Source organism: Helicoverpa armigera, chromosome 4, assembly GCF_030705265.1.
Source record: "Helicoverpa armigera isolate CAAS_96S chromosome 4, ASM3070526v1, whole genome shotgun sequence".
In the NCBI taxonomy this organism is placed as follows: domain Eukaryota; kingdom Metazoa; phylum Arthropoda; class Insecta; order Lepidoptera; family Noctuidae; genus Helicoverpa; species Helicoverpa armigera.
Window position 1 is genome coordinate 2550107 of NC_087123.1, and position 14342 is coordinate 2564448.

The window sequence follows — 14342 nt, forward strand, 5'->3', positions numbered from 1 at the left end:
GTTGAACATCGTCAAATAAACATGTCTACAGCCATTGTACGTAGCCTGTCAAACATTGTTTGACAAACATGTTCCTGGCACTTACAGTAATAAAGTAAATATTTTAATGGAAATGTGACTGCGCAATTTGTATTTCGTGAGCACTTTTGCACTGAAGCGCCATCTTTGTTGATGTTTTTGAAGAAGTAAGTTTGCTAAGAAGTGTTTGAGTTAAAATAGTCGAGTTGGAAATAAAAGTAGAATCATTTTTAGGTTTATTTTATTTTCAATTATGAAAATTATTGCATTTGCGCTTAATGGTAATTTGTACTAAATTCTGCAAGTACAACGCACACTGCAGACAAAACTGTTTTGTCTTCAGTGTCGACTGTTACAGTCGTCCAACAGTTGAGCCGATATTTGACAAAAAAAACGAACCAACTATCGGCTGATTAAAAGTTTACAGTATGTGAGTTCTCTAAAAATCGAGTAAAAATATATAAACGATTTTATAAATTAAAAAAATATATATTATTATTTATCCTCCTGTGGGACTTCGAAACACATTTTTCATTCTACCACATTTTTCGCTGCAAAAGACCTGCTTATCCCATAGGTAATCACCATGGCTACAACTGAATAACCGCTTGCGTTAATCACGTTCAAGCGATACCAAGCATGTAAGTCAATTTTCCACATCCCTTATCTTGAACTAAATCCATAATGGAGGGTGAGTTGGCTTCACTGGTGATTATATGCCAGTTAGTCAGGGTAGTTAGTAGCTGTTGTACCTTTTAATAAGCAATGAAACGTTTCTGGCAACAGGCTTTTCATAAGGCTGCATTAGGTATATTTGAAATAAAAAATTACAATGACTTTGGTTTCATATATTATTTTATACAGGTACCCAAAGGGTGAAACGAACAAAACTGTTACAACATAACATAACACTATATAAATATTATGAATGACCCTTAAGTATCGTTTAGTCAAGACATGGCATCGTGTACTATTTTGCAGCGTATACAGCATTTTTGTAAAGATGTATGTACTTGTGGCCTTGCCGGATTGTTCGAAAGAGTTACCGCTGTCATGATACATAAAAGGCTTAAGAAAGAACATGGTGGGTTTAAATGAAAATATAAATGGTATATGCAAGTGTGCGTAGTAGTCTATATTTTTGTGTTTATTTTATGGGTCTTACTTTGAACAGATGATGGTAGAAAAATGGATGTGTAAAATTAACTTCCCTTTATTGTTTAATTTAATTACCAATTAATCATTTCAAGAGACGCCTACATAACAACAAAAACTGTTTCTACGTTTCTAGCACTATCGGGTATACAATATACCCAGGTCATATCCACACTATCTCAACGAAGACGGCACGGTATATCCAGGGTAACACCTCACCCGGAGGCCACCAGACATTATTTATACGCCGGCGGCGCCCTAACGTGACATATTTTAAAGCGACCGTTTTAATAAGTCGCCTTTAACCTGCCTTTTGCTTCGTCGGTTTAATAGAAGAGACTTCGGATTTACGTGACAATTGAATAAATATATCGAGAAAATTGAATTTTAGAAAATATTTTCAGTTACTCATGTCTTGATATACTGCTTTCCCGCATCTGAATAAGTAGCCACCCAAGCTCATTCACAAAAAGATCAGTCAGTCAGTTCAGTCATTTTAAGTAAAAAATCGTAGATCAGGTAAAACTGGTGCGAAAGCGTTTATTGAGTTATTTTCGTATATACCAAGAATTTCTTGAAAGCAGTGTAATTATAATCACACTGATAGAATTTCGTGGAAGCCTTGATTAAATGTTAAGAACAAAATTCTTAGTACTAGCTATATCCACTCGTTTTGCAAAAGTTTCGTCCATCACACTTGCTTTCAATCAGTGACAGAAAGTTCCTAAATTAAAATTACTTGGTGTAACAGAAACAACTTCCGAGAAATCGTTCAATGGAAAACTCCTAAAATGAATGAAAAATGGTAGACTCGTCTATGAATGAAAAAGCTGCGATCAATGATCTTCTGAAAGGCTATAAAAGAAGAGTCAAAGGTGGAACTTAATAACTTGAGTCACATATTCCACAGAGCTGTCTCATACTATTCGGTCGGGTCCTGTAAAGTACGGAATTTTACAAGCACACTGCACCACGTCTATTTCCTACGAATGTCGTTCCCCAATCGGATCCCCTACAGGAATATTCCGTACAGAAATAAATTCAGATTCCAGTTTTATTCTACATCCGTGGCTAGTCCCTGGCCGGCGCCTATATAAGTTGCGAGGATTACCCTCGACACCTAAAATCTAAAGCTAGTGGCATCTGCAACTAATTGATGTGTTCTGTGGGGAATAAAAACTGCACGATTAGGACCCCGATAGACCCTGATAAAGGTACCCTTATTTATCACGAGCACTTCTAAAACTTCGTTTTTGTTACAAAATTGTTTACAACCGGAATGGTGCGTGCAATTTTCGGCCACCCAATAAAATATACTGAAATGTTGAGAATTTTCATCTTCCGAAACAGGTTGAATCACTTTTGTTTTCAACTTTTGCTGAACTTTGGTGTTCGAGTTGATAATTTAGGGCGTGCGACTGTTGCCCGCTAAATCTTGTACACACGGATCGTATAGTCGGCCCGATGATTTACAGGGCAATAAAGTTTTTAATTTCAAGTGGAAACATTCCATTATCGCAGTTTCGTTTTTAATAAGTGAGGGCCGGAGGTGGACCGGCCAATTTCGCTGTGAAATTGAAAAAGTTAAACGACAACATCTAGTACAATTGGTTTTGGGTCGATGGTACCGAAACTCATATCGGAGGGTTGAGTTATCTATCGGTTTATAGAGAACGAGGAACGATTATGGAAATTCAACAAAACTCGGATGAATGTAATAAGTTTAGGGAACATTTTATTATTTAGGCAGCTATTTATAACACTCATTCCAGTTTTGGAACTGTTTCGAACTCTGGGTTGCTTTTGTTCTGGATTTTGAATTAGTTGCTAACACTAGTGATCTATGTTTAGATATTTTATTATACCTTCATGTTTTACATGAATACTAATATTTTTAATTAATACCTATACAAGCACTGAAAAATATACCATCACTTGCTAATGTTGCTTATACATCTATTTAAGTCCAGATTTTAATATGCAATTAATATTAACAACCTTTAAATCAATTAAGAAAAAAACCTTGAAACTGGTAACAACCATAAACGCCATGGGGTCCAAAATTTTCCCAAAAAACTTTTCCTCCGAGTGTCCCTTCCCCCCCATACATAAACATACCTTGAACATTCATAGCCCGAAAACAAAGTTGTTGGCAAGATCAGCTGACGGTTCCCACACAAGTTGTAAAACTTTGAGGAACTGCAAACTGAAGACTAAATAGTCGGTCAACTGTTTACCCGATGGTAGGACTTTTTTTTTAATAGCCCTGGATTCCAATCGAAGTATTCAGTCGGTCTCATCATCTCCCGAACCTTTTTCCCAACTATGTTGGGGTCGGCTTCCAATTTAACCGGATGCACCTGAGTACCAGTGTTTTACAAAGAGCGACTGCCTATCGGACCTCCTCAACCCGGTTACCCGGGCAACCCGACGTAGCAATACGTCTTGGTTAGACCGGTGTTAGACTTACTGGATTCTGACTACCCTTAGTGACTTCCAAGGATTTTAAATGACAGCCCGGACACACAAACAATTCAGTTGGTCTAATACCGCCTAAATACCTGAACATTGTTTTATCCACTAAAAGTTTGCCGTGTGCAGGGTACTCCTAAATGGCGGAAACGCTTTACTTAATAGACGGCTGCTGTAAACTTGTTATACTTACAAAATCAAATAACGTATTGATGTTATCTCGGGCTGAAATAACGTGTTACTTAGAGTAGTTTATTTCTAAACTGTTTCTTGCGTTTTCGCTCGTTTATCGGTGAAAATTATAGTTTTCTATGCTTTCAGCCCTGTACTATTTTATGTCTTTTCACCTTAGTTTATCTTTATAAGGATAAACTCACTACGCATCTATAACTAAGGTATTGCACGTTACTGCATTGTACTTCAGTGACTGCCACAGGCTATATTTTCTCCAGGTAGGGGAAGTTGGTCATTGGGGTGCGAGAAATATAATTATAATTATAAGATATTCTATTACAGGTCACAATATATAAAAATATAAGCGAAAGAAAAATAACATAAAATAAGGATTATCTCAAAACATAAACTATTTCAAGCGGATTGATTTGTAATATCGTCACATCTTCGGATTACATTGTATCCAAGTGTCACTATAGAACAAACTTGCTTAAACTACTTATTAAATCAGCTGTAAAATAAACCTTAACCACATGACATAAGGTTGAAGTTACACTGTTTTGTTTCAGTGATTATTCGTTAATAATTCGGCAGTGGACCCTCAGGGTTCAGAGTAAGCAGGTTATGTTGCCCTGAGGGGTTCAAGAGTGACTGATTTCTATCGGACCGGCCGGATCCCGATAGGTTTTGTTGCTACCGGATTTTTTTTTTAGGCCACCCGCTTTTAATCCAATATAGTTCCCGAATACACTTTTGGAATTGGAAAATTTGATTTGACTCAGATGGTTTAGTTCGTAGAGATGTATTTTTTAACTTATTTTCCTTTTTCTCAGTACTTTATGGTTTTAAGAATTTGTATTTTTCAGTGAAATCGATGGCTTTTTGTGTTGCTTTTGTTTTTTGTTTTCTACAAATACTGAAGCTTTCATTTCACTTTTTCTGACTTCATCGTTTGCATAACTTCGAATCAATGCAAACGCAAATCAATGTTAAAGACTATGATGTCTTTAACTGGTAACAGTTGTGTATTGTTATCATGTTGCATCTCTTTAGGTTTTTTTAGTTTATTAATAGGATTTTTTACACTACATTGATTGATGTAGGTACTTCAAAACATCACGCCTAGTACTTTTCGGAGATGGATATTGGTTTTACTAGAAAAAAGGTAAACAGACGTTTGACACGTGTTTAAGATTTTTATTAAGATAATTTTCGTTTAACACGTGACTAGCGTATGTCTCACTAAATATTTTGTAGTAAGACGTAAGACCAGAAGTATGTTTAGTAAAAATAATATGTTTGTGAGAACAACAATGTAATATAAAACTTCTTTTACAAAAAGCACAGCCCTACCAACACTTCTAAAATCGAATCAAAATGTCTAACAGCAAACTCAATGGACAAAACATCGAGAGAATCGAATAAAATAACCGAGTTATAGTGAATGTGGAAACAAAGTCTTGGATGTTAGAAGATCCACACAGCTAGTCCCAAGGGTGGACCTGAAGCAACAAGTCTGGTAAGGATGATAGACGCTTTTGTTGTGAGCATGGCCTTTAATTGATTTTTGTGGCGGTATTTTTTATAGAGTTTTATTCTTTACTTGGTGAAGCTTAGCTTAACTTAGTCTTGATTCCGTGTCAGAGGAAACTACTTCCTGCACTTGGATAAAATCTCTATATTGTTCTATTGTATAAGCTAGTTGTTAGTGTAAAATTTTGTGTCTCTACCAAGGGGTATCGGGTTGTCTGGGTAACCGGGTTGAGGACGTCAGATAGGCAGTTTATATCGCACTGTGTGAATCAACAGTACCTACTAGCTGATGGCTAGATGGAAAGCCATACATAGCGCAACAGTGTGCATTGTGCATGTCTTGTCGAATGACCTTAACCCATATAACGTGAAGTAAACACGAGCAAGCACGTACCCAGAATTTTTTGTCGGGGGGGGGGTCCAGGTCTTTTCAGTATATAACGGAGGTGCCCCGCCACCACCCGCCCGCCCCGCAGATCAAAACTGAGAGTCATATTTGGCACTGTACTTACTACTGAGGGATTTATTTTATGGGTTGCATCTATTTTCGGGAGGGGTCCGGACCCCTTGGACCCCCCCCCCCTGGGTACGTCCTTGAACACGAGTTTAACCAAAATAAAACTTTACCAATGAACAGAAGTATATACCTATCTACAAACGTAAATACCAAACATTGTATTAAAGGTAAGTCCGTCTGGTCTTAGCCTCTTTACAAGCAAGATGGTACAGATTATCTCGGTGCCACTAAACTGTGCGATCCAAGAGTTACAGTTTAGCCGTATATTCTATTTAAAGTTGCCGCAAGGTTTGAGGAATAGCGCTTACTGTAATTATTTGGCTAGCCTTATGTGAAGGTAATTCTTTACGGATAGAACAAAATGGCTATAAAAAAAATTGTATGACTGAAAGTTATGTGTAGAAGCTGTGTTAAGACGTTACATAACATACGTCATACCCACTTAAAATACTTAATTATTCACGTTAAACTGTAGGGTCCCGGCTGTCATTGAACGCCCTTGGCAGTCGTCACGGGTAGTCAGAAGCCAGTAAGTCTGACACCAGTCTAACCAAGGGGTGGTTAGACTGGTGTCAGACTTACTGGGTTGCCCGGGTAACTGGGTTGAGGAGGTCAGATAGGCAGCCGCTTCTTGTAAAGCACTGGTATTACTAGACTGAATCCGGTTAGACTGGAAGCCGACCCCAACATAGTTGGGTAAAAGGCTCGGAGGATGATGATGATGATGAGTAACTAAGATAAGTAAAACTTGCAACGTAGTTTGATTGACTTAATAAGTTCATGCTTTATTCCACCTTTCCTAAAAAACGGATGGCGGAAACTGAGGCATCTCCTTTTTTAAAAGATCCACTGATCGACATGCTACCCTTCACCAAAAATTCCTTTTACGCCATCACTTCGACTCATCACTTCTCCGAAAACAGAGAAGAATAAAAGGGGTTCCCGCCACAATTCATTACTCGTTCCCACAGTTTGTTAGTTCGGGGGCAAAAGAAAAAAAATAAAAATGTTTCATTTGCCTGTCTTCCGGAATGCTCGTAAAATCTGAGGGAAAAGAATTATGGCTTTGTTTACGCTTTTTTGCAAAATTTTCATCACCCGGTATAGTACTTAGGTTTTATTGGGGCCTATTAGAAGGAGTGCTAATTTTATGGTGATGGATGATTTATTTTGTCCGTATTAATATTTACATCGAATGAAAATAAAATATTTCAATTGGCGACCTGGACGCCTATAACCCTGATTGGTGGGAACACTCAGAAGATCGAGAGGTGTGGAGACAAAGTGGAGAGGCCTTTGCCCAGGAGTGGGATAATACAGGTTAAGAAAAATATTACAGTCACTTTTTTGTTTTTACACTCACTCGGTAATGTTTTCTTTTTAAAATCAACTGAAAACTCATTTAGCCAATTCAGTTTAATAGGTCAGGCAGGTAAGTACTAGTAATGCAATCAAACCTCTCCGTGTATGAGTACAAAATTAATCCACAAAACAGTAAGCCAGCCGAGTTCTTAGTTCGGTAAAGTTCTCCCAAATTCCAGAATGTTCCGATGATGTAAATACGAGTTCGCCTGCAAATTCCGAACTATGGCCGTCCGCTTTATTTATTTCGTTTCGATGCACATTGGCGGTATAGATTTAGGGTTGCTACCAGTAAAAATGCCTTGAAATTATTTCGTCTGTTTGGAGATATAAATAGGTAACATTGTTTGTAGGAGAGTAAAATGATATGTGAAATATTTTTATACTAATTTAATTATGAATCACACTTATAAGTACGCACTTCTTTCGCCACCTTTCCAACACGTCCCAAGGCAACTAATTCTAGCATAATATGCATAAAAGTAGCCTGTATATTAATCTGATACATAAACTATGTTACTGACAAATTTTATCACAGTTCGCTCCATATAAACCTAAAAACTAAACAGATTTTCATTCTATTTGACTGATTCTTGCGAGAGATTTGAGGGAGGGACACCCCAAACGCGATTGTTGCAAGCCGATAATAAAAAATAGGGTGTTTTATCCCTTACCCAGGTGTGTCAGTAGCACCCCTAGCCTATGTTTGTATTCCCAATAAACATGTCGGTAACCTGTAAAGCATTTAGGTAAGTGTTTTATGCAGACCGCTCTTTCCATTTAGATATTGCAAACTTGTCTGGACCAACGAGCTCAGATTGTTAGTCGAGTTGGTTTTGTAGGTTTTTGGGCGATATTGGCTAACTGATTAGTTTTATTTGGAAATGTATATTTTTAGAGTTATGTGTGTCATTAATTGAGGTACTATATATTTCTACTATTGTTATCCATAATTATGAAGGGAAAGTATGTGACAGATTGTAGAGAATAAACTTAGGGTCCTCAGAAATCATTTTATTTATTTTTTTAAATTGAAAGCTAAATTATCTGTGATTATCATAGACTCGATTAGACTAGATTTAACTTTAGGAAAAATTCCCTCGGAAAACTGTACAGTACTTATTAAATTTAAAATAAAAATAGGGTATTTCCAACAAATAATCAGAATGCGTTCAAACCAACTACAAAAATAATCTCCAATATCGATATTACAAAACCATCGTATCTAAATATTGCAATATTCTTAAGTAAACCCAGTTCTTTGAAGTTAAAGTTTTCCCTTTTCCCGCGAATATCGAGGTAATAGTCCATGCGTGACTTTTTACTTTCAATTTGGTTTAGAAATATTACTGAACGGAACGGTACCGTATAACGTGGTTCTGCAGTACTTTAATGTTGATTGAAATAGTTTATGCTGTTTGGTTGGTACATATACGTAGATATTAGTAGGAAGGTATTCAGTGCTTTCACACAAGTATATTTTGTCAATCTACACGCTCAGGTTTTTTACGCAAGGCACAAGTGAAAAACCAGATTTAACCGGTGGCGGTAGTTGTCAATTGTTTATTGTCGCACTACGACCGCTTACGAAAATCCCGATAGTCTGAAAGCGGTGTTACCACTCTAGTAAAAATCTTAGCAGATTAGTAGTTTCTGCATCAATATCTGGACTTCACTGCGATCTATAAACCCTCCTGAAAGACTCGATGTACCTTTATAAGCCACAGTTAATCAAAAATATTTTCTAAGTATTTACCTGTAGATTATGTTTGCGACTTAACCCCCTTCAACGGTACAACATTTTGCATACAACATTCAGTTTGACCAGCTCCAAAAAGTTCCCACGTAAATCAAAGTACGCATGATATAGGTCAACAAGTGCCCGCATCAAATTCAGCAGCCGACGGAGTCAATTTCCTAGTGTGTGGCTAAATTATATAATACGCAGCCGAGTTTCCCCTCTCGACAGGTCTCGTGGCCATCACTACGCAATTGTTACAACCTTCGTTCATAGTCCAATATGAGGTAGGTGCTGGGTTGCCAGTGGCGGTTCCCTGATTTTTGGGAAGAATTTGCATGTTGGTCTTTGAGGAGTGGAGTGATACAACTTTATTTTTCACGGCCATCATGCATGTGGAAAATGTCATCGGTGTCTTTTTCAATGTATCTTCCTTAAATACATACATTACACATATGAAGTAGTATGGGGAATTTAGTTTATAGGGTAGCAGCCGTAGGTTGCAGCATACTCAAGCAGGGATATCGATTAAACCTCAATAAAGTTAGTCAGATTGTTAGCTATATTAACGACTTTGTCATGAGAATTTTATAAAAAATCCACCCAGACCACTTCATCAACATTTCATTATTGCTATAAAAATTACACACAATAAAATAAACATAACGAATCACAAAATTAAAATACTCCTAACTGGCACTTAATTTAACGACACTGGCAACCCGACCTAGGGTCACTAGGAAGGAACGAGGAAGCCCCTACAATTTGCGAGACCATAAACACGGTTTACGATGAACCATGACGGACATAAGAACATTATTTGTGCGAACATGGCACCCTATAATATATGCTTGTAGTCTGTATGTCTCTAATTGTTTCCGTTCCGCGTTTATGTGAAGGCAAATTCATTTTTGGACGCGTTTTATTTTACTGTTGATGGTTGCTGGTGGGAAAACTACGGTTCATTTTTGTGTGGGGATTTTTAGTAATATACTTTTTGCATTGATTTATGCAAAGAGAACGAATTCACTGCTGCTTAAATCTCTTAGCCATCTATAGGTATGTGCCTATCTTGGTGTGCACCCAGCGGTCTTCCAGGCATATTGTTTATTAAAATGTCTACGCTGAAAATGTCAAATATCAAGATTTCGTGTCCATAAAAAATAAGAATTGGGTTCCATTAAACAATCTTAAATAAACTAAGGCATCTCTTTGTATCCAAAACTAATCCTCCCAAAGAAGGGATTTTCTGCCAAAAGTCTCATCAGATATTTGCCAATCCTTCAAATTAATTACGAAGTAACTACTCACACTCACTCATTTATACACTCACACATGAACAAATTATTACATACGCACACAGACACACAGTAAACCTCTGTTTAGTAGGATTAACGACAGTGGTCTTCTATCCTTCGAATAAAACATCATATACCTACACTCTGTTTCATGTGGAATGTGTACTCAGATAGTTTATAATATGTAGCTGTCATTTCACGTCACCAATCCGCACCGAGCACACGTGGTGATTAAGGCTCAGTCCTTCTGTGTGTGACCGGAGGCTTGTGCTCAGCAGTGGAACAATAAAAAGGCTGATGATGATTTTACACATCGTTATCCAAAAAATCAATATTGACCATTCTTTTGAGAGCATCACTATTTATTTATTGAAACTATTATGGTAATGGTTATGATGCAGACCTTCCATTTCAATTCATTTATGAATTAAAGAAAAATCTGCGTCTCCAGCAAAAAAAATGTAGTGACATAAAAGTTGCAGGTAAATTCATATTCGCAAGCTGAAGACTTCTCAATACCTATATCAAACTAGAAACATATAACGCAGGATAATAATGTTAATCATTACACAAAAAACCAACTCCCATAAACCATCAATTCATTATAATTCAATAAAAAATTGCGGAAATAAAAAAGACGTAACTAAATTAGGACCCTTTTTTAACACCATTAAAACTCCTGTGCCCATATTTTATGCAGCACACTGTACTAAGGTACATAAAGCTGGGTACTCACTTAGCAGTGTAGCACGTAACGTATCAGATACGGTATCAACCTGCAAGTGGGTACGGCTCGTCCACGGTCCTCACGAGCACACTGCGAGCCGCCTTTGTGTTCGCATTGAAACCGCCACTCAGCGGGTCACTGCGAGCTTACAGCGCTCCACGCGCGAGCGGCTCGCAGGGGGCTCGTGCCTACGTACTCACTTGATACCGTATCTGATACGTTACGTGCTACACTGCTAAGTGAGTACCCAGCTTAAGGTTTGACGGGGTGGTCGATAATCATATCGTCCCTTCGGCCCGGAGCCCTTGATTGGGTGCTTAAGTCTTCGATATAGCGATTAAACGTAGATCCCTATGGTATATTACGGTTTGTATGTTTGGGTCTAAGGGACCAATGGTTTCTTATGAGAAGGCTGCTGTTTTCAACCTATGGTTAAAAATACCTTATATTTTTCTGCGATTTTTGTCTGGTTGTTGATTAAGAATTTTGTTTTTTGTGCACACTGCAAACTTTTGGCCGGCCTACAGTTTGCCAGCCTACAGACCGACTAAAAACTTTGATTGAATTCGATATATTTGTAAAAAAAAATCACTGTTGGCCGAATGTTTAGTCTGCAGTATGCGGATACTCTAAACTATATATCTAATAACGAGAGCATTTGCAAAATATTGTTGGAGATCCTAAATAAAATCAATGAAAAGTTACATTATTTTTCAACAGCATCACAGCCACTTCACACATGTTTTTGCCAAAATCAGTTTTACAACTTATCAAAATATTTCTGAACATCTTCCCACCTGATTGACACCCACAGACACAAGAATGTATTCCATAATCCTATCCAAAAGGAACCCAATCTTGGAACTGCCAAATTGCTCGAAGCATCCATCGAGGATTACCATGCGAGGGAATAGGTAAACGATTCATTTGTGGTGAAATCCTTTGTAATCCTGATATGTGTTCAGTGTTCGGTACAATATGGTTAAGGCTGTTATGTGTTTATGTACCGTTTAGAAGATATATAGGGCGGGTTGGGGCAGTTATGTTAGGGGAATATATTTTTGGTAATTTTGCTAGTTGTCTTAATTCGTGGATGATTTTTAGAAAGGATTAACTCAAAAGATTTTACTTTATAGATTGTTGCCTAAAATGTAGGCCTCGAAACACAGGTCTTTAAAAGAAATACTTAAACTTAAAAGGATGTCGCTTTCGATCCAGACACCAAATAATGTGAAAGAAGCACGTTGAGTTACATAGCAGACTAGCAAAATTCAGACCCCAATGATGAAATACTAACTACATTTCTTCCTAGAATCTACGAACATCACACCGTGAAACCAAAAACGATCCTATCATGGCATCAATAGAAAAATCCCAAAAATAGTTTCAACAGTCGATTCTGCTGACTTACAGTCGATACATCCAATATATGTGCTAGGTTAATAAGCCAGTGAGCTCACGTCGAGGCAATTTGCGGAGGTAGGGAGTCTCACAAAAGTTGCTCTGTAACGAACCGGTCCCAATAAAATTGCTGGCGTTTAAACGTTCCTACGTGTTTCTTGTGCGACGCCCAAATAGTTTTTTGTTAGCCATTAATTTAATGAAATAGTGTTTCAGGTGAAAGGTGCTATAAATAAGGTGACCTGACGATGTAGCCTTGGATTAGATTCAGCCAGTTTCAATAAATGATGCTGGCTTCATTACCACACTGTTTCATTCTGCTAATCAAGCGGTTGTATCCATGAGCCTCCCCATATAACCAGTTTTTTTTTTGCACCCACAAAATGCAGAACCCAGAAAGCCCAACCACTAATATGTCTTGTTGACCACGAGATTGGCAGCAACTCTATGTAAAACACTGGCAATACCCAGCTGCATCCAGATAGACTAAAAGTAGCTCCCAACATAGCATGCAAAAAGCTAGGCAGGTGATGACAAAGGTGTAGAATTGTAGGTGCTAGGTATTTCTAGATAATACTCATTCTATCAAATCCCATCAGAAAAAGGGAATAACCTCATATTATTTGGAACCAACCAAAACAACGTCAACACATGTAGAGGAATCTGTTGAAATTTTATCACTTGTATAATTACGCCCTGGAGTGCCGTTGTGTTAAATTTTTACGACCCACTGAGGATTACTTTAGGTTTCGCGATTGTACTTATGTACGTACATTACGGTTAGACAATATTATGTTAGCATTCTTATGAATTTTGATGTAGGTAGATTTGGTGTAAAAATCAAATCAAATAAAAATACACGTGGTTTTTTCCATTGATTCATTCGCGCATGCAGGACGCGTCCTGAATAGATTTTAGATTTACATATCCTTAAGTAATTAAATTATGAATGGGAAAGTAACTCTGCCTATAATATATTCATCGCACTTTCATGCCAAACTACTGAGCCACTTTAAATGGGATTCGGTACACAGATAGTCTAGAGACTGAGAAAAGACAGGCTTCTTTTAATCGTCAATTTTTGAATGTAGTTTCCTCGGAATGCGCTTTAAAATGCAAACTACTTACATACATACATATAAGCCGGGTAGTAAGCTAGTGTTTTAATAAGTTTAACCCTGGCACTGCATTCTTAATTAGCTGCAATAGTAAACCAAATTAATAAAGCTTTTACAGAAAAGAAAAAAAACAAGCAAATTGAATTAAAACCAACACTGTAGATTGTAGAATAACAAAGTAGCACACTTCTAGCAAGGAAACAAACAATTTAAATTAAATGAATTTACTTGTTTTCTTAGACTCGTAAATGCTAACTAGGGGTAGTAAGTCATTATGGTGTTTGCTAGACACGAACTAGGGACCTCCCATTATGTAATTTAGGTCAATTTAATACTTAGTTCCAGTGTTTACTCAGCACTTCCTCTTTCTAAGAGAATCTTTAATCTATTAAAAGTACTAGCTGGTGCCCGCGACTTCGTCTGCGCAGGTTTAGTATTTCGAACAATATGTTTACAAATTGTAGCCTATGTGTTATTCTGATGTATAAGCTATATTATTGTAAAGTTTCATTAAAATCCATTCACTAGTTTTTGCGTGAAAGAGTAACAAACATCCATACATCCATACATCCATACATACAAACTCTCGCTTTTATAATATTAGTAGGATATGTACCTACTAGTAATTTTCCGAACTTTGTACTTCATATAATGAAATAAGTTTTATATTTGTAAGTTATAACAATATAATACAGGAATCAAATAAAACCCCTTGTGTATTTAATATCGAACGCTTTATAGGTTTCAGCACCATGTAAAATGAACCATCACAAAACATTAACGTCAGCATAATCCGTCGTAAAAAACAAAATATTACAAAACAAAAGAC